Source organism: Manduca sexta, chromosome 23, assembly GCF_014839805.1.
Source record: "Manduca sexta isolate Smith_Timp_Sample1 chromosome 23, JHU_Msex_v1.0, whole genome shotgun sequence".
In the NCBI taxonomy this organism is placed as follows: Eukaryota; Metazoa; Arthropoda; class Insecta; order Lepidoptera; family Sphingidae; genus Manduca; species Manduca sexta.
Genome location: NC_051137.1, coordinates 10,313,931 through 10,337,605, shown reverse-complemented (window position 1 = coordinate 10,337,605; position 23,675 = coordinate 10,313,931). Strand labels below are relative to the sequence as shown.

Sequence of the window (23,675 nt, the reverse complement as noted above, 5' to 3'; positions counted from 1 at the left end):
TGTTGAATCCATTCTGAAAGTACCTTAATTAATTAAATGCTATTCCGTTCCTAGTGAGCAATATTTTTTTTATATGTCTCTTTCGTCCAAATACCTTTATTAACTGTAAGGTTTACTAATCATGTAAATATAATAAAGTATCGTAATTTTCTCAAAATTATGTCGATTATAAATTATTAGCCGAAACGAAACTGGTTTTCTTACATTTATTTTGGTCATTGTTAGTTGTATCTTTGATATTTTCGAAAAATAATGACATATAATTTATCGATATACACATAATATGATTTATTACATACATACCCAATAGTAATGTTATTTTCCCATGCAAAAAGTTAAATTAAATGATAATAATGTACAGTTTTGTAAGTAACATAATCTCGGCTACGTATTTCACATATTGCGTTTAATATGTCGGCAAAGACCCGGATAAACTCCGGGAAGAAAAGAAAACAACGCTATCCTTTCACAAGTTTTGCAACACTTTCATTTTCTTACAAGAAATATCACAATTTAAGGTGTATCTAGCTCGGATCTTTGGAACTTTATTGAATGGGAACTATTTGCAACAAATCACTTCTCATATACCGTGAAGTTTTTTATTTCGATACAAAACGTAGGTAGAGAAACAAAAAATAAAGAAATCAAAATCAGATATTAACATTCTTTTCAATTGTTGTTTTCTTTTTCTTTATACGAGCATAGCAAAGTGATCTCTTTGCACCTGATGGTACGCGGAATGGCGTCCAATAGAATGTCGACTGACGAGAGATGATTACTCTTCGGCAGTCGACACAATTATGCCGGCCTGTTGGAACCGGATACACAGGCTGATCTCGGAACGCGACACACTTACGTGGGCTACTATGACGTATATGTTTTTGACGGGCACTTATCACCACTTATTGTTAACACTACTAATACATACAAGATTTCAGGAACTTATAAGTGAACAGTATACAGATTTTATTCTATTTAAATGACCCCTGAAATATCAGATCAGAAAATAAAACGCATAAAAATTCAATCGGCCGAGAGCATTGTTAAAATTGAACGCTCTAAAACATTTTTTTGTCGTATTTGCCCTAGGATCTAGTAAAAATATGTATGTTACATAAAGTAAGTCACCAATACAAAAGTTATATATCCAACAGATGCCTCTTCGACATTTACGTAGGTGTCTGTAAAATTAGACTAGGATTATGGACCGAAAATACAATAATTTACGAATAAATTAAAACCACAATCTTGACTGGTGGCGGTTGATAACAAAATATAATCTTCTATCCCTATGTAAATTATTCTGGGGTGTTGAATTATAAAATAAGTGAACACAATGTAAAATTCTTAAAATTTGTTTGGTGCGGATGTGGAGCATAACTAATTATAATTCTTATTAAAGTATTTTTATGAGCTGCAAGAGTAGTGATTCTAAAATATTATATTATTAATATTCTATTTCACATTTTTGTCACTATAAGAAATGTTTCTTAATTTTTGAGGTGCAAATCGGTTTCGTCTTAGGATTCCATAACAATTGTTGGTTTACAGTATGGTGATAGTTCCACTCTCGGTATCAATCATTTATCGAGAAAATATTAGTGAGAAAAGTATGTTTCATCGAACTCACATCGAACTTGAAAGAATTACCAAAAAAGTACAATTTAACCAACACGGCGCAGCGTTGTAATTTCTAACAAATTACCATAATGTTAACGTTGCTCATTCTGACGATAAGAATAAATAAAATTCCCCCGAAACATGTCTTCCTAAACGTCCAAATTAGATTATGTAATTGACATTTTGAGTCGACATCCGATGAATAAAGTCATGAAGGGCGAGTTATAACGAGCCCCACTTAAAAGTAAAGTAAATTAAGTAACAGGGCCATGTCAATTCTTGTTCTTTGCAAATAAATAGGAAATTTAAAATGGTTTATTAAAATAAATAAAGCTCAATCAAAACATTAAGTCCTATGAATAATTTAGGAACGCAATAATTAACTAATAAAAGAAAGTATTTGGACATTTTTACCCTAATGTTAGATATTCAAATAAAACTACTTTACGGATTTTATCACGATTTTTTATAGTCTAATTCTCTCTCGACGTTTCGAAGACCTTACAGCCTTCATAGTCACGGGGGAGGGGAGGGGCTGAGGTGTTGGTCGTCCGAAAAGTCATTTTTTTATCATTATAAATTGTAGGTAGATATTGTAACTTTGACAAACACTTCAGTCCCCGTGACCATGAAGGCTGCAAAGCCTTCGAAAACTCAGGAGAAAATTATAATATAAAAACATTCGTAAAATAGTTTTATTTCAATTACAGAAGTTGTTTAAGCAATTGTATGAGCAACTGTAGAGAGCGCGACGCTTTATAGTTTGGAAAAAGGATTTTTTAAATTATTATATATTATATATTTTTCTATAATAGACAATTTAAAAACACCCAAATAACAAATTCCAAGTGAATATGTTTTCTATACAGCAGAATACAAAGTAGGTATAGTATTAACGGGTTTTACTTAAGTTTTATACGACTATAAAAATATTATTACGATGGAGAAAACAAACCTTATAAGAAGTTGTAAAAAAATAATGTGTCCATTCACTTATTACGATAAAGTATTTTGAAATAAAATAAATTACTTTCACCTTCGTTTATTTCATGATTATTATTTTTAAAGCAAAGTAAAATATAAATTTATTTTTATTTTCACAAATGTAATTTAAGTCAATAATATATTTTTTATTTGAAAATAATAAAATATGAAATTAATTTTACTCTGATGCTTTTTTTATAACACTATTTGTCGGATATTGAATCCCTCGGAGAGGGTCGACATCAAGCATGAGACCGGTCGTAAAACTTAGTCAAAACGTTTCTGCATCACGCGTAGAAAAGTGCGTTACGAACTGCTACGGCTCTACTAATATTGATGGGTAACATTAGCCGAATTTTTGTTGTTTCTAATTCACCTTTTAATTTTAATTTTAATTGTAACTGGAGCGGTACTATAAAAAATAAAATAGTTACTGAAGACGGGTTTGCATCCCATAGACCTTTTTTTTATGCTTTGAATGACGAGAAGAGCTTGCCGTTCGCCTGGTGGTAAGCAATACGACCGCACATTAATAGTAGAAACACCATCCAATAGCTGGAATTACAATGTATTGTTGGTATTCCACTGCGCTCGCCATCATGAGACATGAGATGTTAAGTCTTATTATGTCCAGTCCAGCTTCAATATCCTTTAGATCGGAATAAACAGTGACTACACACTGTTGCTTGGCGGCAGAAATAGACATTGCGGTGTTACCTACCTAGGCGGACCATCACAAATGACAGATCTACCACCAGTATTCGTACTCACATCACTCTATCACAACACAATTAATTTATTCCAGTATTATTATCACCTTCTTTGTCAATTCAACGGCAGACTGATTGCGCATTTACACAGGGTGTAACATGTTAATACTTTATAAATGATCTATCACACGCACGGCTATGAAAAACCTCTAAAGGTAAATGGAAACTCTGTGACTCCATGAATTTTAAACCTGATTACTTAGATAAGAGCGGTTGACGTTTGGAGTGGCTCTAACTACACCCTTGCGGGAATTTTGACGCGAGCTTTTTTAATTACCCGCCTGCGTCGAAACCAAAAGGAATATTTTTGTAACATGTCTTTAGGAAAGTTACGAAAATATTTCTCTTCCTTATAAGTTTCTGTTTATTTTTCAGTATGCGTATGCGGATGTCTTGAATTTAAAATTGTTGGTACGGGTAAGTAAATGACAATAATTTTTTTGGATATAACTAGGTACAGAAAGACTAATGTTGCAGCTGCTGACATCATTTTACAAAAATTACTTTATAGGATTACAATTTCGAAGTCTTTTTGTATATCTTGAACTTTTGAATCCTTTATAAAAATTATAATATTCTGACAAAGACAGCTACACTATGCTTGTGTAATAAAGGCTAAAATTCAGCGTAGCCGCGACCAAAAACTAATCCTAGCTATAACCACTCCATCAAATATTCTTTATTAGCTTGGAATCGTATGCTTTAAACTTATATAATACACCGCCACTGTTCCATTTTTATTCGGCGTTCATTTTACTCAAACTGAAACTGAATTTCTAACGTAGACGAATCTCATTTGAAAATTGTTTCCAGTGAAATGAAAAGAATAACGGGAATAACATTTTATTAGTACTGTTTGTTGCGAATATGAATAAACCATTTTCGAGGAATTCTGACGTATTTTACTAGTTTCCGAAAAGTTTGATAATGTCAGCAAAGGCTAGCAAAGCATGAGTTACTTTTGTCGTGTGATTATTGTTTTGACCTCGTTTCTCCTTTGCTTCCTTCTTTTAAAATTCTGGTAGGGAGGGACCCATCTTAATTTTCTATTTACATCATAGTTCTCCCAACACTTGTTACTACTATTACTATTAACAAATTTGTCACAAAAGTTGGCATAATTATACATTAGGAAACTATCGATGAGGTAACACAAAACACAATTTAATTTAATTTGCAAAAAAAAAAAAAAACAATTTTCACTATATTTAAGCTACGAGTATTCATCATACACTATGACCAGTTCATTTTATAAGATTCATTACAGCATGATTGCTGCAAAAATATAAAATTTACCTTTAAAAAGTCATGAAATTCGAAATTTGAAATTTCGAAGTCGCGACGGCCAAATATATACAGTTAACATGAGTACAACATATTCTTCGATGTAAGGCGAAGTAAATACAAATACTTGTTGCTCAATTAACTTGGACGCCGATAGGATTATAAACGGATAAAGTTCTTAATTAATTGGCGGTATCGGCTTTACCATAATTAGTAATGTAACACCTATTAAAGTAACTCGACTTTCATAATCCCAAACGTTATTCTGATACTTAATGGTTTTTACTTAAAGTACTTTATGCAAATTAGTGTAATAATGGACTGCTAAATGGTTAGCTAAAAATTTTACACAGGGATGTATTAGAAATATTTTAGGATATTATTATTCTGTAATTGATCTTGTGTTTTAAAACTTAGTAAATGGTAAAAACGTTTGCTGTTAATGAGGTGAATATTAATGACTTCATTTTTTTATATAAAAATAAATATACGGTTTAAATTAAACATACGGATTAACTGAACTATCTTTAATACACTAAACCAGCCATCAATTTAAACATCTTGAACTATAATTTGTAAAGGCCAAGAGTCGAAACTCCGCTTTCAGATTGAAATGTTTGCATCCAACCACTGTGCTTTAAGTTTCAGCGCTAATTCTTAATGTATGGCACGATTCCTGAAGAACGTGACTTTTCGTCCCGCGTCAACAATTTCCCTGCAGTCAACAATTTCCCGGCGCATTCGCGTCATTCGGACAATAAACTGTATTGGAGCAGAATAATTGACTACATTCAAATCCACGCAACCAATATCCGAACAAAAGAACACATAAAAATCAATGACGAAGCAATTCCAAAATACTTAGCCACTAATGTGTTTTGTGAACAATGTTTGTTATCGATTGGGGGTTGATTACAAGGCTTATGAACGCGCGATCCGAGCGCGTACTCTGTAATCAAGCCGGGATAAACAAACAGACGGCTGAAACGGTACACTCGCTTCTCGATATTGAATTATGTCTTTGAGAAAGGAAACAATAATTTATGAAAAATAAGAAAACTACTCGCAAGGATTCGTTGATTACACGAAACACTGCTACGAAATACTGGCAAAATAAAAACGCGGGAAACTTAATAAAATAATGAAAAACAGACTTCATTAGCTGACTACGACAAAGTTATAGAATGGTTGTTATTGTAGCTATAAGTCTGGGCATTATATTCCCCCATGGCAAAGCTTACAGTTTCTAAAGTACTCATTGTATTATGGTAAATAAAGATGCCACTATATTATTATGTCACGTCGTTTCACACATGATATTAATATGTATGTCTCAATACAGCTCGTGTAACCGATATATTCCATCCTAGATATCTTAATCAATTTAGTTTAGAGAATTATCAATGCCATATATTATAGTAATTAAGTAATATATTGTTCAATATAATTTCCAACAAAACTTTGTTTATCATTGTTTTGTTTTTATCAAAATTATTCCTCATAAATATTCCATTTCCTGATGACATTTAATTACGAATAACAACACAACTAGACTTACTTCATGACTAATAAGTCCGAAGTTATTAAAAATTATTTTACAGTTCATAGTGAAACAGTAATAAAATCCATATAAAAAAATAATGGCTCAGTTGGGAGCGGAAAGGCCTTTTGAAGCCAAGGTCGTGTAAACGATGCCCAATTCATACAAAGTGTGTTTGAAGTATGATAAATAATATAAAACATTTTTTGTACGTTTCAAAGATTCAATGGCGAGTTTTGATGTTAGTTCTTAGAATATTTTATGCGAAATTGAATGATTATAGGTATATCATTGTTGAAATGATAATATAATTTTTATTATGATAATACATCATTATGTTATTATACCATTAATGTAGACTAATGACACTGTGTTAGCGCATTATTACACGTTGAGTTTACTTAGATTGGTCAGATTATTTACGTAGAATTTTGAGACACATATTTAACAACTTAATACAAAAAAAATGAGTTTAAAAATTAAATGCCATTGTATAAAATTTCACACACCTGCGTTGCAAGGTAAGAGAATGTGTACATAGTTCTACACTACGGTTTGAAAAATACGATTGAGATTCAATCTTGTGCTGCGTCGTGCGTCGGCGCTTGCGCATCATCACACCTTCGGACTAATAGACAATTAATTGTTTATTAAAACCTATGATATTTGATGATTCGATTGTAATATTATTTAATTAAAAACGTTTTAAAAATGTAGAAATAAATAAAATGTTTTGCACAAATATTAAATTTACGAAGTAAAATCGCTAAAAAACTTCTTTGCTTGCAGTTAAATAAAATTTTAATCTCGTTAGTAACCTAAATGGTATAAAAACCAATCTCTTAACACATTCGATGAATGTACGTTCCCACTACGAATTCTAATACAAGTTACGTTTTCGCCGAGCACATAATCTGTTTATTGATCTTTACAAACATTCTCTTAACTTTTTGACATTAATTTAATTAATATCATATTGCTCGCAAGAAAGGAGATATGTACAAATCATGGATTAAGCGATAAAGAATAAATATTTCCCCTCTGTATAAGAAAAAGGGTCTTATGTTGTTAATAATTGGAGTTACTTAATATTATTTTCTAATTATAGATGTTCTACTCCAGCAAAAGCAATTCTTTAGTACATCAAATAAATTAACAACAAATATATGAAAGGCAAAATACCGAAATGCATATTTAATTTAAGTTAAAAAGTTAAGCAATATGAGATTTAAAAAAGCTTCTCCGCTGAGGATTTTCTAATCAACATTTAATGCGGTCGCGGCGGCGCCTTCACAAATTTTGTATCAAGTATGTGTAATAGCTTTATGAAAAATGTTCGCGTTATGCCTCGGTTTCCTGGATACTTAGTTGCGGAACTCCGCCGTGCCGGGCTTCGCAACCTAACGTCTTTATGTAAACAAAATATATTGGTCCTTTGATATGGTACGTCGTTAAGTTCTCTATTAGTTTCTAGCCGAGTTATTAAATTGGCTCATGGTTTTCATGCGATATGCGCCAACTTAATATACTCTGCCGTGTGTTCGAGTTTCAATCAAAGTTCCGCTTGATACGTAACTGTATAATCTAAATTTTTTCTACTTAGTTTAATCTTGTTTAGTTTTGCCGTCAAGGTAGTTTCCAAGGACTTTTTACAGTTTGTATAACTAACATATTTAGTTAGCCCCGTAAGTTCATAGTCAATGTAGTAACGGGGCAACTGACTGTCTATTTGTATTATGACGGGCTCAGTGTATTAATGTGCAGTTTTTAATGCAACAGTACTCGTGATTATTCATTGTTTATGGGCTAGCGTTAGAATTATCAAGCGAAAGAAACCATTATTACTTAGGCATAACAACGTAAAGGTGTTATTAATATTAGTAGGTATCTAACTTATACCTAACATGAAAAATTCTACTAATCGTAAAACTCTAATCTGTCTTATTTTACAAAAACGTAAATTTGTATAAATATTTTCCAATGACGATTATAGCATACATGAGGAATAAACGTCAACGCTGAACAATTATTTTTAACAAAAACCATAGTGTTAATTATATAACACAGCTGATCAGGAGCTCGGATATTATCAAAGTTCAAACAGGGCGGAAAATTACTGCGTACGTTAATCATACAAAATGGGAAACCGCAACGTAACCGTATCGCACCTCCACCATCACTGTTTGTTTTACAAACTCCAACAAATTGAGCGGAAACCAAATATAAGTGTCCATTTCTAGTGAACTGAATTTTGCAATTATTTTATCATTATTAATTTTAGTTGAAAGAGATTAAATTAACTATTGTGGGTGATCATATGTGATAGGTCGTGGTGTTCTGTCGATTCGCGTAGGACTGTATGCGTCAGAGCGGGTTGATGTCAGAGAGCGACAGTAGAAATTAGGTCTAGTCCTTTCTATGACTTAATTGCTGGTGGTTGGATAGGTATTTTGGCCTCGATAGCGACCACCGTACACAAAATGTAACTGCCATCACTATGGCCACTGCCTACGAAGTATGTCGTGTTAAGACATTTACCTGTGTATATCCGGTTTCAAACAGGCCGGCATGATTGTGTCGACGGTTGAGGGGTAATCAACTCTCGTCAGTCGACACTCTAACTATATTCTACTTCACTTCTTCACTTGTAATCAAATGCAGTGGGGTCATTACGACATAGCTGTATTGAAAAATATAATAATGGTCGCCACTCTCACAGAAACTCATGGATAAAATGAGTATTTAAACAATGGGCATGGGCTAAGAGATATTTATTGAGCTTGCCACAATGATAGCCAAAGCATAATATTATGCTAGTACAGAATCATGGGAAGGACATCTAAAAGCCAGTAGTAGTAGCTAGCATAGTTGACTGCTGATTGGTTAGGTTTTATCAATCATAATTCTTTAGTAACTAATGATGCACCTAAAAAGATTAAGAATATATCAAATTCTGTTAATCTAAAAACTTTATGAGCGAACATCCACAAAGAACAAATAAAATAAAAATTCAAAACAAAAGTAGTTCAGTGACGTACGCTAATCAATGAAGGCTCAAATTTGAAATTCTAGTACCAATAAAGCACTATACAGATAGCAGGCCATGCGATTCCAATCCGCTTTCCATTCGGAGACAAAGAGAAAGTTCGATGAAACTAGAAGCAAGAAGCTTTAAAGCTTGGACTGTTGACTAATGGTATAATACTTGTTCAAATATCATTTAGTCTATATTAAAGTTTTATGAATAAAAAATGTTGGTTGTTACGGCTCTGACAATATTTGACGTGATGTGAATATGAAATAAATATTAATTGAATTGTATTTTATTGCACATTTTGTCAGGGTTTTTGGAGATGTAAAATATTTGGAATATGGCACCGTCTCATGGAACATTTTAGTTGTCTGGGCTTTGGCGCCTCACTAATCTAGATCTCCAACGTCAAATCAACTCAGTCGCGGATCGTTTATATTATAGACTCTAATAGATAAATGAAAATGTATAAATATTAGAATTGTTTCTTTTCGAAAAACAAATATTTTAACACATTGATCTCTGGAACTACTTTGAATGTAAAACGTTTTCTTTAATAAGAAGTTCCTTTATCCCTACGTGTTTATTTGCGTGCAAAAACTAATTAATCATAAAAGTTTAGTATTAAATCAATTGGAACAGTAGATCGTTCTGACCACTAGGTCACAGGTGACAATTTAATACCGACAAGCGATTACGGCATGAATTTGACCAGATATTTATTCACCAGTATTAATTTAATTTCAAACTCAACGCCAGTCAATATTTCTTCAATAAAATATTTATACACGGATACAGGCTGGAAGCATTAGCCCAAACGTTGCAATATCTTGAAATCAAGTTTGCGAACTTGCGGTATTTTACGGTATCCAATATCGGAAATTCGTAAGCTAAACTCGCAGTGTCGTTTTGACGTGGGTATATACGGGGCCCAATCCTCGCCTGACGGATACAAACGACACAGTCAGGTGATATCAGTTGCATCTGCGACGTGCCGGTTGCACGATTCACTTACGGATTGATGGCATGCAACTCTATACACTGGCCAACAAATCACTAAGAGCTAACACTGCAATGTTTAGAGTTAACTCATGTGTGTTTTTAGGAATAATTGGTATTATTTATATGTGTTATACTGCTTTGTTTTGGGACGGCTTTGAAAAGTTATCGATCAATTTTTATTGTAGAAATCGGTTTTAAAAACTAAACTCGGGTCATTCTTTGTAGTGCTCTTAGGCTTGACACTTAAGTCCGAGAGTTCTTAAACGGATCGCTACACTCCCAAGACTTTATTGTGTTTGAGTTTCTCTCAAAAACTATTAAATTTATCGACTGAAAATTGGCAGAGATACAAAAATCGATTGCTCAATTTCGAGGCGAACTTATATTGTACAAAAAATATTTGTATTTTTACCAAAGTATACCAGCAAAAACATCTAGGTCAGGTGAAGCATTATATTAGGGAAGGAATTTCTGTTTAAATTTTTCCTGAATAATTTTTAAATACATTGTTAATTTTCAAAAAGATTACAAGCGCGAATAGCCGAAATAAGGGCAAACCCTTATTTCGGTCTTACGTGGATTTTTTTAGCTAAGAAAAGTGCTGCCTAATATTTACTAGTGCCATAAGATTTAAATGGGACATTTCAAGTATCAAATCATAATTTCCCCACAATATTTACTTGCCGTAAAGTAAACAAACAAAGAACACATATAAACGTAATTGTAAAAGCATTATTGTCGTACACAATTTTCAGTTTTCGCATAAACGTCATACGAAAGAGCGTAACATCAAACAGGCCGTTTATTGTCGGGAATAATTCCGCAATTTTAATTACCAACACTGACTTCTCATAATAAAAGCATATACATAACTCGGCCCATTTCATCGCACTGTATAAGCATGTAGGTCATAAAGACAGGCCGGGCGTGTGCAGTGGCAGGCGGGCACTCATCAAGCCCTCGATATTTCACCGTACATTACAAACGATGCGGCGGACAACTGAAGTTAATTGGATGCGCTGGCCACAGCAGGGCACGGCTATGAAATATAAAACAGGCCCGCCGCATTTTCAGGTGAGTGCATCCCTATTATCCGGCGTGCAGACGAGGTAACGTGTCGCGTCTCCTAATCGCACCGCCGACTCGTGCCGGCCTTACGGCTGCAGGTACTAAGATGATAATGAGCCGAAAATGTCACATCGCGTCTTCTGTTCCAAATATAATGCACAATGTTCTCACCCTCACACCATTCTTGATTCGAGTTTGTTGATATATTAATAAATTTATATTGAACAAAATAACTATACGTGGTAAAGTCGGCTTATCTATCAACAAAAACACGAGAGATTTGTCTTTACAATAATTGTGATTCATTTATGGATCCAAGTGTGTATACTAGATAAAACCATTCCTTTATGATACATAACGTGTGCAAAAAAGCAAGAAAAGTTTATAGTTTTCACATGAAATGCGAAATATTGCTATTTTCGTAGCGAACATTCGCATACAATACGTTTGAAACGGACTGTGTAATAACAGCCCATCAAAATTTCTACGGTAGAGTTGTCGAGCCGATCGGAAAAATTCACTCGACTCGACTCGAAATCGGTGTCGTAATCCGCGCACGCCACTGTGTGTGAAATTGAAATTAAAATTCTATTAAAGCGGAACGATTGAAATAGAACACGCGTATATTTTTATATGGAATATAAATTGTATCGAACGGAATAGTACAAGGCTAATGAAAGTCATTTTGTAAACAAAACTAGTAGTCGATTATCGAGTTTGCACGGGTAATTTGTCTGTCGGTTGGGAAAGTCCTCAAATTCCGGAGCGTTGTACTCGAATGCTATGGCGTGAAATTGTTGGATGTAAGAACAGTGTGTTCTGCGCTTAGGTTCAGATTTATTGACATCTCGATAAACCGGTCTGGCGAGCACCATTTGTCGATTAACTGACGTGGACGACCCTAATTCTAGTTCGTAACTATTATAAAAACGCTGTAGAAATACAATTACGCTATTATAGCAAAATTACGAAAATATTGGTAATAGATTATAGTTGATGTTGGGTTTTCTGGTCAGTATCAGGTCGGAGTCTGGAATTTATGCCCGATATGACGATAGGTGTGCCCCCATCACATGGGATGGAACACATTTGGCGGAAAGTGGGTGCCTCAGTTGCCTCTGCTTACCCATTCGGGGATAAAAGCGTGATGTGTGTATGTGTTTGTGTGTGTGTGTGTGTGTGGATTATAGGTATTATATACGTGAAAATTAAGCCCATAATATTATTACGAAATAAATTTTGTTTATGTTTAGGAACAGCATTTAACATTCGTAGTAAATATAAAATGTAGGTACTAATGTTTTGTAGAATAAATAACATAGGAGTAATGTCGCCATTAATTAAAAAAAATGCCATCCGAATCCCTGAGTCGAGATACGGTCGCTCCCTGCTACATCTTGGGGCGGAACACTCAGGCGAATAGCGGGTGCCCAGGATGCACACTACCCACCCTTATGTGTGCAATGTCATCGTGAAGAAACACAACAAGGGAAAAAAACACTATGCCATCAATACCTCATCCAGTAAAATCGAATCATGCACTCATTCAGCCTGACTATGATCGAGTTTCTTACTGTCTAATTATTGTTTGTTTACCCACATTTCTGTTATTATATTCTATTAGTACTATGTTAGTAGTATACTGTTAGTACTTTTGTGCGCTCTAAATAATAATCTTAGTTTTAAACATTGTTTCTCAGTAAGTGAATTATGTAAAGTAAGAGAAATAAAGCTCTTCTTAGACCTTAAGAAATTGAATAGAGGGACATTTTCAGAGCCAAATTATTGGGTTTTTTGACAGACAACCTATAAAAACTAAATTAAGATCTTAGGTTGGACCGCTAAGGCATCTAGGTCTAAAGTATTCAATTTTTTGTTTATCGATTGGAAAATCATTCGAACATGACATAATGATATAGCGCCAACACTTGTTGGAAAATAAGTTCAATGAACCAAGGACGCACCAGTTGCACCGCTGTTTACTCCTTCATAATTTATTATGATAAAATTCCTCGAAAATATATAAAAAAGACTTTTATTATATGCTTTCCTCAGTTAATTATGTTGAAAATAGTTTCAGTGATGTATTCACCACCCGTGGCGACTAGCTCTTATGTTAAGGCTAAGTGTATTGGAATTAATTGTAGTTTAATTAACATTGTAGATTTTGTATAGTTCTTAAAAAATGGTTTACAAATGTATATCTTATGTATGAGGTTGTAAAGCAGTGGCTATATTTTTACTTTGGTTTTATGTTTTTATATTAGAAATTCAACCCTATAAAAAACTACATAAAGTAAACGTTCACATTTCTTACAATTAAATCGCTCGTCTTCCTTTCTTACTGAATATCTCGGTTAAAACTACGTACACCCTTGAAATAATATTTTACGCTAAGCGCCGGCTAAGAAAACAAAATAAGGCTTATCGCGATACGCCGTAAACCAGTAAAATATAAGGGTTCCTTATATTCCAGGGCGACTTAACGTTTTGTTTATTTAGGATAGACTATACCACGAGTAATTGACAGATCAAAGGTATCCAATTACGTATTAAGGAATTGATTTTTTTTTATCAAGAGATTATTATGTTTTAATGGTGTTATTTTAAAATCTAAGATAATTGCGTTTTTATACATAATTTTAAAGTTCAGTTCTTTTTAGCATTTTTTTCGAGAACATTATTTTACGGATTTCAATATAATTCAATATTTAGCATTAAAAGTAAACAATAAAAGTGATTTTAACTCAGATCAATGACAAATATTCTAAAATTCTCTGTGAAGTTAAGTCTACATTAGTATAAGCTTGCAGCACTTTAACGCGAAAGATTTCTCAGAGCATGCTCTCATAAAATATAAATAGTTCGTACAATATGGATATCGGAAGTACTTTAAAGTCATGATACTAAAGTAATACATCTCAGAAAACCATTTTGCAACAATAAAAGTGTACGTTCTAGAGTGTACTCGTTGTTGTTTGCAAAACACCAACGTTAGATATATTTTAAAGTAACGTAAACTTACGCCTGTGTTCGTAAAGTGATTGGTAGAGCATTTTTTCTTACTTCAAGATAGTTTAAATGAAATCTAAAGTTTTGGGTAACTGTGAGTACATAGTATATGATTTTAAAATTGTATCCAATTTTGCGGATTTGAACCCAAGAACAAACAGATTTACTAGTCTTTGTATCACTAGACCAGTAGAGACGAAATATTCCATTTGAAAAATGAAAACGTATTTACAACACCGATTCAATTTACGCAGAAATGCGCTTATGGCCTCCATTGATTAACATACTACGAAAAGAAAATAAAATATCAAAATAACATATAACCGTTCTGAAATATGTTCCAAATATCTCAGCATAAAAAAGTGGTATAATATTCACAAATAGTTGTAATTTCTGGACGAAGTCTCGTATAATCAACGAGGTAATATCGAAATGTAACATAAGAATATCAGCAATACTTTAGTGGAATTAACTTATTTTCCCAGTTATGTATATAAGTCCAGACAGTCTGGCGCCGTTACGTCCCGTCAGCTAACCTACTTATTCCTACTATACATTGTTTTTGCACTTTTTAGCTTAGCTTTAATTATTATTATGAGCCTTATGAATATATATTTAGAGTGTTGTATCTTTAGCTCTTTAATTATAATTTTCACGAAAGAAAAAATAGTATATTGGTTATTTAGTTAATGGATAAATATCTTTATTTGCAATAATAACATTTAATAAAGTCAAAATATTGAGTGCTAAATATTTTCCCGCGTATCAATTTTATAAAAGTTTTAGCATTTAAATATCGTTTTTTTAATCAATTACAATTCTTATAAGCAGTTTTATTATATTTTGAATCAATAATTAATATAAAAACTATCTTTTAAAGGTATTAATCAATATTTTCACTAATCACTATTTCTTATTGCTGATGACAAATATATTTTTTTATAAACATCACGTATGATGCGCCTGCGATCCTGCATGAGACGTATCCCTTTACAACTTATCGCATTTATAGTTGTTCCCATTGGGTCTAGATATGCCGACCTTTCAATTTCCGACTCACATTGAATCGTAATAAAATAACTTACACAAATGTGGATTACTTAATCTTGGGATTGAACCCAGATTCTCATATTTTTCAATAACTAAACAAGGCTTTATTTTAATTTTAATGTTTTTATATATATCAACGTATATTTAAAAAAAAATGGAAGGATATAATTTTCCTTACTTAAATAAACTGGAACTTTTTTATGGCCATTATACTTAACCATTAGAGCGAGTGTACACTGATTCAAGATTTAAAATGCATCCTGTCACTTTAAAATATGAACCCGACTTTATTTTATAAATGCCGATTTAAACTTGGCTAAGCTGATAGTGAAACTAACCTTTACAGAGGGTGAAGGTTGTACGTACCACGTTCAACCCCACATCAATTAATTTCTGTTGTGTAAAATAAAGGGAGTACAAAGACCAATTCAAACTTTAGGGTGATAGATAAGTTTTTCTTATAACACAAACTGTCGTAAATATAAAAATTAGCGCGCGGATGATCGTCTGTGTAAACATCAAAAGTTTGAAAGTAACGTCTTTTCGTGGGTCGCCGCGTTGTCAAATGCCACCCGGACGCAATCTCACCGAGCGAACTTCACTCTATTGGCTTATCCTATTAACTCTAGCATCAATTTGGTACTTTGCCTTAGCATAACTGTTTTTATGGTTCATTATGGTTGATTAAGACATAACATTAATATCGATTGCCATTACCATATTTATATAATTACCTGTAAATTACATCGCATAATTTTCAAATTGATGGAAACGTAAATAAACAAATGCTGAACAAAATAAAAATAAACAGTGTTGAATATGTAAAAACGAAAGGTAATCGTCGAACGCTAGCAAGGACAGTGGCAATGGCAGAGGCTCGGTCATTTGTCGGCTCGGTGTGGCGCGGGGCTCGGCACCGCGGCTCATATTTACGTTATTTACGCGTCCGCAGAGGACAACTTTTTAATGGGGCGGTAACAGACCACCCGAGATCGCAGCGTTGACGTTAAATCTCGTGCTCATAAATACGTTATGTAAACCCACCCTAATAATTAGTCGCGGTTACGGCGTGTAGTTAAGTTTTATGGAGCCAGCGGAGGCACTAAGTGGGAGCGAGGGCTCGTAGAGAAAAATGTTCTTTAATTTGTCTGGCTACGTTCAGAGGCGATGAAGCGGAAATTGTTATGTTTATTCGGGGAATCTTGTATTTCTAGCTACCCTTTTATTTTTCCGTCGTTTTAATGCGATTGGATTTTCGTAGTATCGCTGTAATTTCTTTGAGGAAAATACGGTGAATGTGCACCGTTAGTTTGATTTTACGGCAAGTTTGTATTTGTTGTTTGGATTATCCGTAGTCGGCTTATCCGTAATAGATATCGAATTTCTGTTATGTTTATTACCTGCTTTCTCCGGGAATAATAACGATCCAGTTGTTGTGATAACATTTTTACTAACTTATACGTGTTTTTGGTAATCAGAAATGAGTTTCATGTGAATAACATACATACGATGACAATACAGCTAATTATAATTATAACAAACAGTACATATTTACATCAAAACATTGACAATGTTATAAATCATCATACAGCCACAAAATTATGTGACAACACAATGTGAAAATGTAGGGGTTGGAAGATGTTCGTGTGATGATGGTTGGGAGCGTGCTAGATAAGGGTTTGATAAGAGCCTCGTAGGCGGTACGGGGGAGTGGGTCGGGAGGCGCGGAGGTGGGCGCGGGACGGCAGCGTGGACACAGTACCTGCCAGTGTCGCCGCGCTGCACGCCACCTGCACTGTCTCTTCACTGCTTCCCCACTTTAGAAAGTTTCTCAACTTTGTTGGAACAGTTCACAAACTTGGGCGAGTATGAAGCGAGCGTTTCGAAGCGGGCGTCTGCCGTGTGGGACAAGGTGAAGCGCGTGCTGCACGTACACAGGTTACAACGAGTACAGCGACGAAGCGAGATACGGAGTCATGCGGTCAGCCAAAAGGACACAAACCTACTGGCGAGCTGGGTGTACTGGCAGCGGTGTCGGGGGCGGCGGGCGGGTGGGCGCGCCATTGGCCCGCCGGGGAACGCCTCCGACGACGCCGGTGACGCCGCCGCGCCGCGCCGCGCCGCCGCCGCCGCCGCCGCCGCCGCCATCCACTCGACTCCTCAACAATGTTAACTTACACTTCAAACTTTACTATTGCCGATTTGCACTTTTAAACTTTCATGCAACACCAAAACACATGTACAATGTAATTTGGAAATGTCCAAACCAGGTGTCAGGGGAGTTCCCTACACACGAAGCAGAGGTACTTACACACAGCACAGCACGAAGAGTCAGCAACAACCATAACACAGTCTCACAATATTTCACATAAAATAAAACGATTATACACTTTGTAATACTTCAATGATACTAAATTATAATTGTAATTCGATTTAAATATTATAATAACATTTTATAATGGCTTTTGTGTTGTACTAACCTACAACTAATATAGAAACTTCAACATTTTTATAATCTACCCGTCGATGTTTCTTTATCAATTAGACATGTAAACGTTTTGTTTCTCCTAGTCAACTAAGATTGTTGTTTGTTACAATTCCCTAAAAAAATAGAATAGCACATTCTATTAATTTTTTGGTCCGTTTTCATACAAATATTGTATATCGAATGTAAATTTATTTAATATGTTAAAAAATAATTGTAGGTAGTATTTTATACTTACGCTATAAACATAACCGATCAAATAAATATTTCAATGTAATAATAATACCTACTTAAAAAATTATCTTCCTAGAAACAAATATAAATAAAATATAATATAACCGTGCATATTTTAAAGCTTTATCTATAGCCACTCAAATACAAAATCCCTCATTAAATTGAGCAAAGCGTAACGTTTTGGGATTTAGCTGGTCCAGCACATAAAACCGAGCAAATGTCATGACTGGAGGTCCATTAACAGCGGATAAAGCGACGCAGAAGGAATTCAAAGATGTGCTGCAGCGCTGCAGATTTAAACATGTCACGTGCACAGAAGGTAGCTGCTCAGCCCTGCCACATTGTGATGCCTCGCACGATGTGTTAAAAATGCATAAAGTATTGGTAATATTATTGCCAACTGCACCTATATCGTTTAGATAATTAGGTGCGCATCTGCCTTTCACCTGCTACGTTTAGCATTTTTTTATACTAATGATGCGCTAAAAACCTGTGTAATCGAAAATGTGGACGCCTTTATGAGTGGTTGTTATTTTAGGGTCTTTTTAAAATTATTAATACAGGTGCATCTTCAAGTGAGTGGAAAACGCAATTAATGATAGGCATCAGGGTTTTTAAATCTTCATTACTCTCATTACCATCTTCACTTCAAAAATTGTTCTTACAACAGCTTATACGGCTTTTATTTATTTCAAATAGACAAACGTATGCAGCTGGGCTTAGTTTATATTTATGATCGGAACAATTGCTAGGGATAAAGATTGTTACTCATTAACAAAAATGTAGCTATATTAATTTAATTTTGGTACTTCTTAATTCTTACGAACAAACTCTTCAGCCAATCTTCATTTTTTCCCTTGAAATTTGATATAATCCATGAATACTACGAATGTGGATATTTATGTTCGGGTTTGCGATAAGGTTTCCAAGTATCTCGGTAAGCAGTTCTAAAAACATATTATTAGGAATATAATCAGCTGATGATTATATCTAAAAAAAAAAACAATAATTTTGTTATTTTCGTTAAATATCCTTCGATATTGCAAAGCAAAACAATAAAGTCGGTCCTATATCGAGGACTCTTATTTATCCAGCTATGTGCACGTCGGCGCAATCCGGCGCAGCATGCGATCGTACTATCACGTTCTGGCGTCATAGCATCATTTGTTTCCACACGATATTACGTTCACAGCTTATTTTACTACGCGTAAATACTGTACATGTTTCTGATCTAAATTATCGGTTGGATTTCGTTTGTCAGGTTCACGTATTTTATTGAAAACTATTATTGAAGACCGATAACTTTCTTTAATTGTGAATAATTTCTTCAAGTTAATATAATACCTCTCCTCTTCAGCAATGTAGTTCTTTTCCACCTTACTCGAGTTTGTCTTTAATAAGTTTAATTGTTGACATCACATTTGAGAACTTTGAATAATTTGATGTATTTCTTTTTCACTAATAGTTATTATTTGGCATCTGTCTAATCGTAAGTTTTAAAAAAAAAGAAAACATAGTCACTTGTCTTAGTAATTTGAAAATTTCTTAGTATTTACGGTCGGTAATACTTACTGAGCCACAGACCATTTAGATTTAATTGACTCTTAAATTACACATTAGTAGCTATTTTTCTCCTCGTATCTTACCACAAAAACCAACCAACACATAACTCTTTGCTGCGAATGCTCGGATTTTCTAGAATCAGGGCAATGGAGACAGAACATTGCACACTATTCAAGCATCAAACGGAATGATTTTTTGTTCTTTTGCAACGACATAGATTCAGAATACGATGCTGACAACTAGCCAATCTTATGTAAAGAACATAAAATAATGTTTATAAATAATAATTTAAACTCATTAAATTTACTTCTTATTATCCTTAATCTTATTATTCTACGAATCTATGTAAAAATACTATTATAATTTACTACGATCCTTAGTGAAGACTTGTTTTTGTTTAAAGTATACCTACACAGAAAACATAGAACGGATTGGAGTGAAGTTCGATACGTAAAGACCAAGTCCCATAGTAACGCAAACGTTTCTTTTTACTCCCGGATACTTTTTCCAGTACAAGACTTCCAAATTCGAGCCATGAGCCATACCCTCTTGTATAAAACCTATAATGTCAATTACCAGATAAGTATGTTATAATACCCATTTTTTTAATGGTTTTAGCTTGAACGCGTCGCCCATGCTGTAGATGCAATGGCCTGCAATAGAATTATTAGCTTTTATTCCAGGAAAAAAAGTGTTCTACACCTCTCTGATCCGAAGAGTCGACGACGACCAGAGTGTAATAAAACTGCATTCTGAATAAATAGGACTAGAATATAGCCTAGTTGAGGAAAAATACACTGACTACATGGATGGCATAATATGAGCCCTGTATTATATACTGTCCCACTGTTGGGCACGGGCCTCCTCTACTACTGAGAGGGATCATGCCTTAGTCCACCACGCTGGCCTAGTGTGAATTGGCAGACTTCACATACCTTCAAAAATTCCTATAGAGAACTTCTTAGGTGTACAGCTTTCCTCACGATATTTTCCTCCACCGTTAAAGCATGCGATAATTCACGGAGAATACACACATAATTTTAGAAAAGTCAGAGGTGTGTGCCCTTGGGTTTTGAACCTGCGGGCAATCGTCTCGGCAGTCCGTTCCACAACCAATTAGGCTATCGCTGCTTAATGGATGGCAAATTTGGATAATTTAATAATTACCAATGTTTTTAGCTTTTTGCTATATGGTAATATATATAATAATGGCTGGAGAAAAATGGGCATCATAGATTTTTTCTTTTTTCCAAATGATTCTACAAAGTGAAGTATATTTTTACTTAAATTGAATAACAAAGCACATTGATATGTGTGTTCGGCTAGGGTATAGGAGCGGCAGGATTCTGCTATTTGATACGTAGCTCACCCCAAATACAGGCTTAAGACTTATTGACAATTAAATATAACCTTAATAAATAAGATTTTTTATAACATAGTAGAACAGTGTGTAAAAATCAGTCAGACTAAAATGACAGTGAGCGGGCTATTTTTGGCGCCATATTTTTTGTCATCAGAGCCAAATGTCTTGGAGTAAGGGACCTGTCTGTAGGCCTAGTGTAAGCTGAACTTACATATATTGGATCTTTAATCTGAAGGAAGTTGCCAGAACTGCCCGTATGATGACATTGCTAGTCAATCTGCAAATTCTGCAAATAGTCTGCCCTATAGTGCTCAGGTGCAGGTGAAAATGATGATGGTCAATTTATGATTAAAATATTTTCAATAATGATCCCACAGTTTTTGAAGGTTCGATTTTTACAAATAATTTTACCTGGTTTTACCACCTTGGCACCTACTGTTAATTCGTGGCTCCGTTCGCAGTCTTTTCCTAGAATAAGTGTATCCAAGTCAAAATAAAATGTAGCAGAACGTTATTCGGAAGGTATGTAGCTTTCTATTAGTAAAGGAATTCTTAAAATTCAGTGGTTTGTTACAAACAAAGTCATAAACTAACTTTACAACTTTATCTCTTGACAATATTAATGCGCATTAAGATATGGAAAATCCAGGTGGAATGGCAGCCGTCGCTAACGAAATCATAAAATCATAACCAAGAAAATATATTTACCATTTTTTTGTCAAATTCACTCATACGTCATAGAATCTGAAAATGCTTTGAAACTTTAAGTAGATTGATATCAGCTACATATTGATCCAGTGATCAAATCTCCATACTTATACTGTGTAATATTTTCTAGAAAAACCGTCTAAATACCAATATTTCATCTAAATTGAAATTCATACGAGTAGCTGGACGATCTGATATCAGCATACCAACAGCTCAATTTACATACATGAGGATAACCAGAGCGGAGGACTTGAGCGCAGTGTAAAAACCAACTTATGTTGTCAAAATGTCATTTTGTTATTGAGTTATAACAAGCTAATGCTTTGATGTATTCATATAAGATTAATTTTATTTGAAAATGGAACTCACTATTTTCTTGTATTTTCACTTTGATGTTCATCGTCTATTTTTATCTGCTTGGATGTTTTTTTTATAAGCAAAGGCATATATTTCTCAATCAAATACTATAGTGTATCTTTATATTTTTGCATTGAATATAAAGTCTGTGGTAACTGTATTACAATAAATAGATTAATTACGTTTTTTCAAATTACTAATTATTTCTAAAACCTAGATATATACCATTTTAAAAAGATTTTAAGAATATTATGCTTGTATAAATGCGGGAATAAATTCAAAAATCATTATTTTCTAACCCCCTGTAGGGTTGCAACGAGATAAACATACCCGTATATTCGCGCAAACAATGTGAGTGTTTTTTATTTATACACATACAAATAAATAAAAATACAATGTAAATCACGTAATAGAATAAAAAACACACATCACGCATTTATCTCCGAACCGACCCCGACCCGAGATTCGAACCCAGGATCTCAGAGCACTGCCGTACCGCACATGTGGTACCACTACGCCACCGAAGCAGTCGTTATAGAATTATTAGTACGCTGATATAATACGTATTCTTGATATTTTGTAACAAATAAAATGTATACTGAACTTTGCATTCTTTTTGAATACGAATCTTTTTTATCTACCAACGACTGCAAGCGACGCTTTTCTTTCATAGCAATGTAAGGTAGAAATAATTGTAGTCGAGAATATTTTCCTAGAATTTTAAAATGTCGGACAAAATGATAAGAAACTTTAACCGGGTTAATTGGCACATTCCTAACACGTAAGCACTTATACGGACTTAATTTGGCCGGTCGGAAAAAGAAATCAGCTAGTTATCTTTGGAATTCATCTACTGATAAAACATCAAGGTCTTTAAACGTTATATAACTAAAAATACTTGTAATTTTTTCGTAAAATATCGATTACGTTGAGTGTTCTACTTATTAAGTCTATGAGTTTTTACTCAGCGAACATATTTATCGAAATACAAAATACAAATAGAATATCACTGAATAATGATGTAGGTATGTAATTATGTAAGTCTTTACGAGTTAATCAACAGGTGTTTGTTTACGTTCAAAACTTAGTTACAATTAAGCACCGCGCAGTCACTGTCAACTTGTATCACACAACATAGCGACATTGAGCAATATTATTATGTTTTGCTGTTGGTATGATATATTTTATATCCACCCGGATAGCTACCATCGTACACAAAATGTTAAAACCCGCTACAATGGCCCTCGTTAATATATCGTACTAATCATCAATACATCACCCTATGTTTATCCGATTCGAACAGGCCGGCATAATTGTGGCGACTGTCGAGGGGTAATCATCTCTCGTCAGTCAACAATATACTGGACTCCACTCCACTTACCATCAGGCCGAGGGCGGTCACTTTGTCGTGATAAAAAAATGATTTGTGCAATCATTACAATGACTACAAACTTAAGTAGACGGTATCTAATTTAATTAACTACGACATTTCGTGATCACTCTTGAGGGCAATTTATGAGCTAAGTACTAAAAATATTGTTCGTCAAACAACCCTAGGCCATCAGCACCCTTTTGAAGTAGGGAGAGTACAACTATCATAAGGA

At 34.1% G+C, this 23,675-nt stretch overlaps 1 protein-coding gene across 3 annotated transcripts in view; it reads right to left on the bottom strand.

The window, feature by feature from the left end:
* LOC115440977 (protein muscleblind) overlaps positions 1 to 17,862 on the bottom strand; it is a 253,444-nt gene extending 235,582 nt beyond the window's left edge. The window contains exon 1 of one of the 3 annotated variants that reach the window (XM_037441982.1): positions 17,673 to 17,862. The gene's annotated coding sequence lies outside the window, so the exon portion shown is untranslated. Of the gene's footprint in view, positions 1 to 17,123; positions 17,368 to 17,672 lie in introns of those variants that run through there. The other 2 variants (XM_037441980.1, XM_037441983.1) reach the window with 2 other exon arrangements.
* Between the last annotated feature and the right edge of the window lie 5,813 nt (positions 17,863 to 23,675).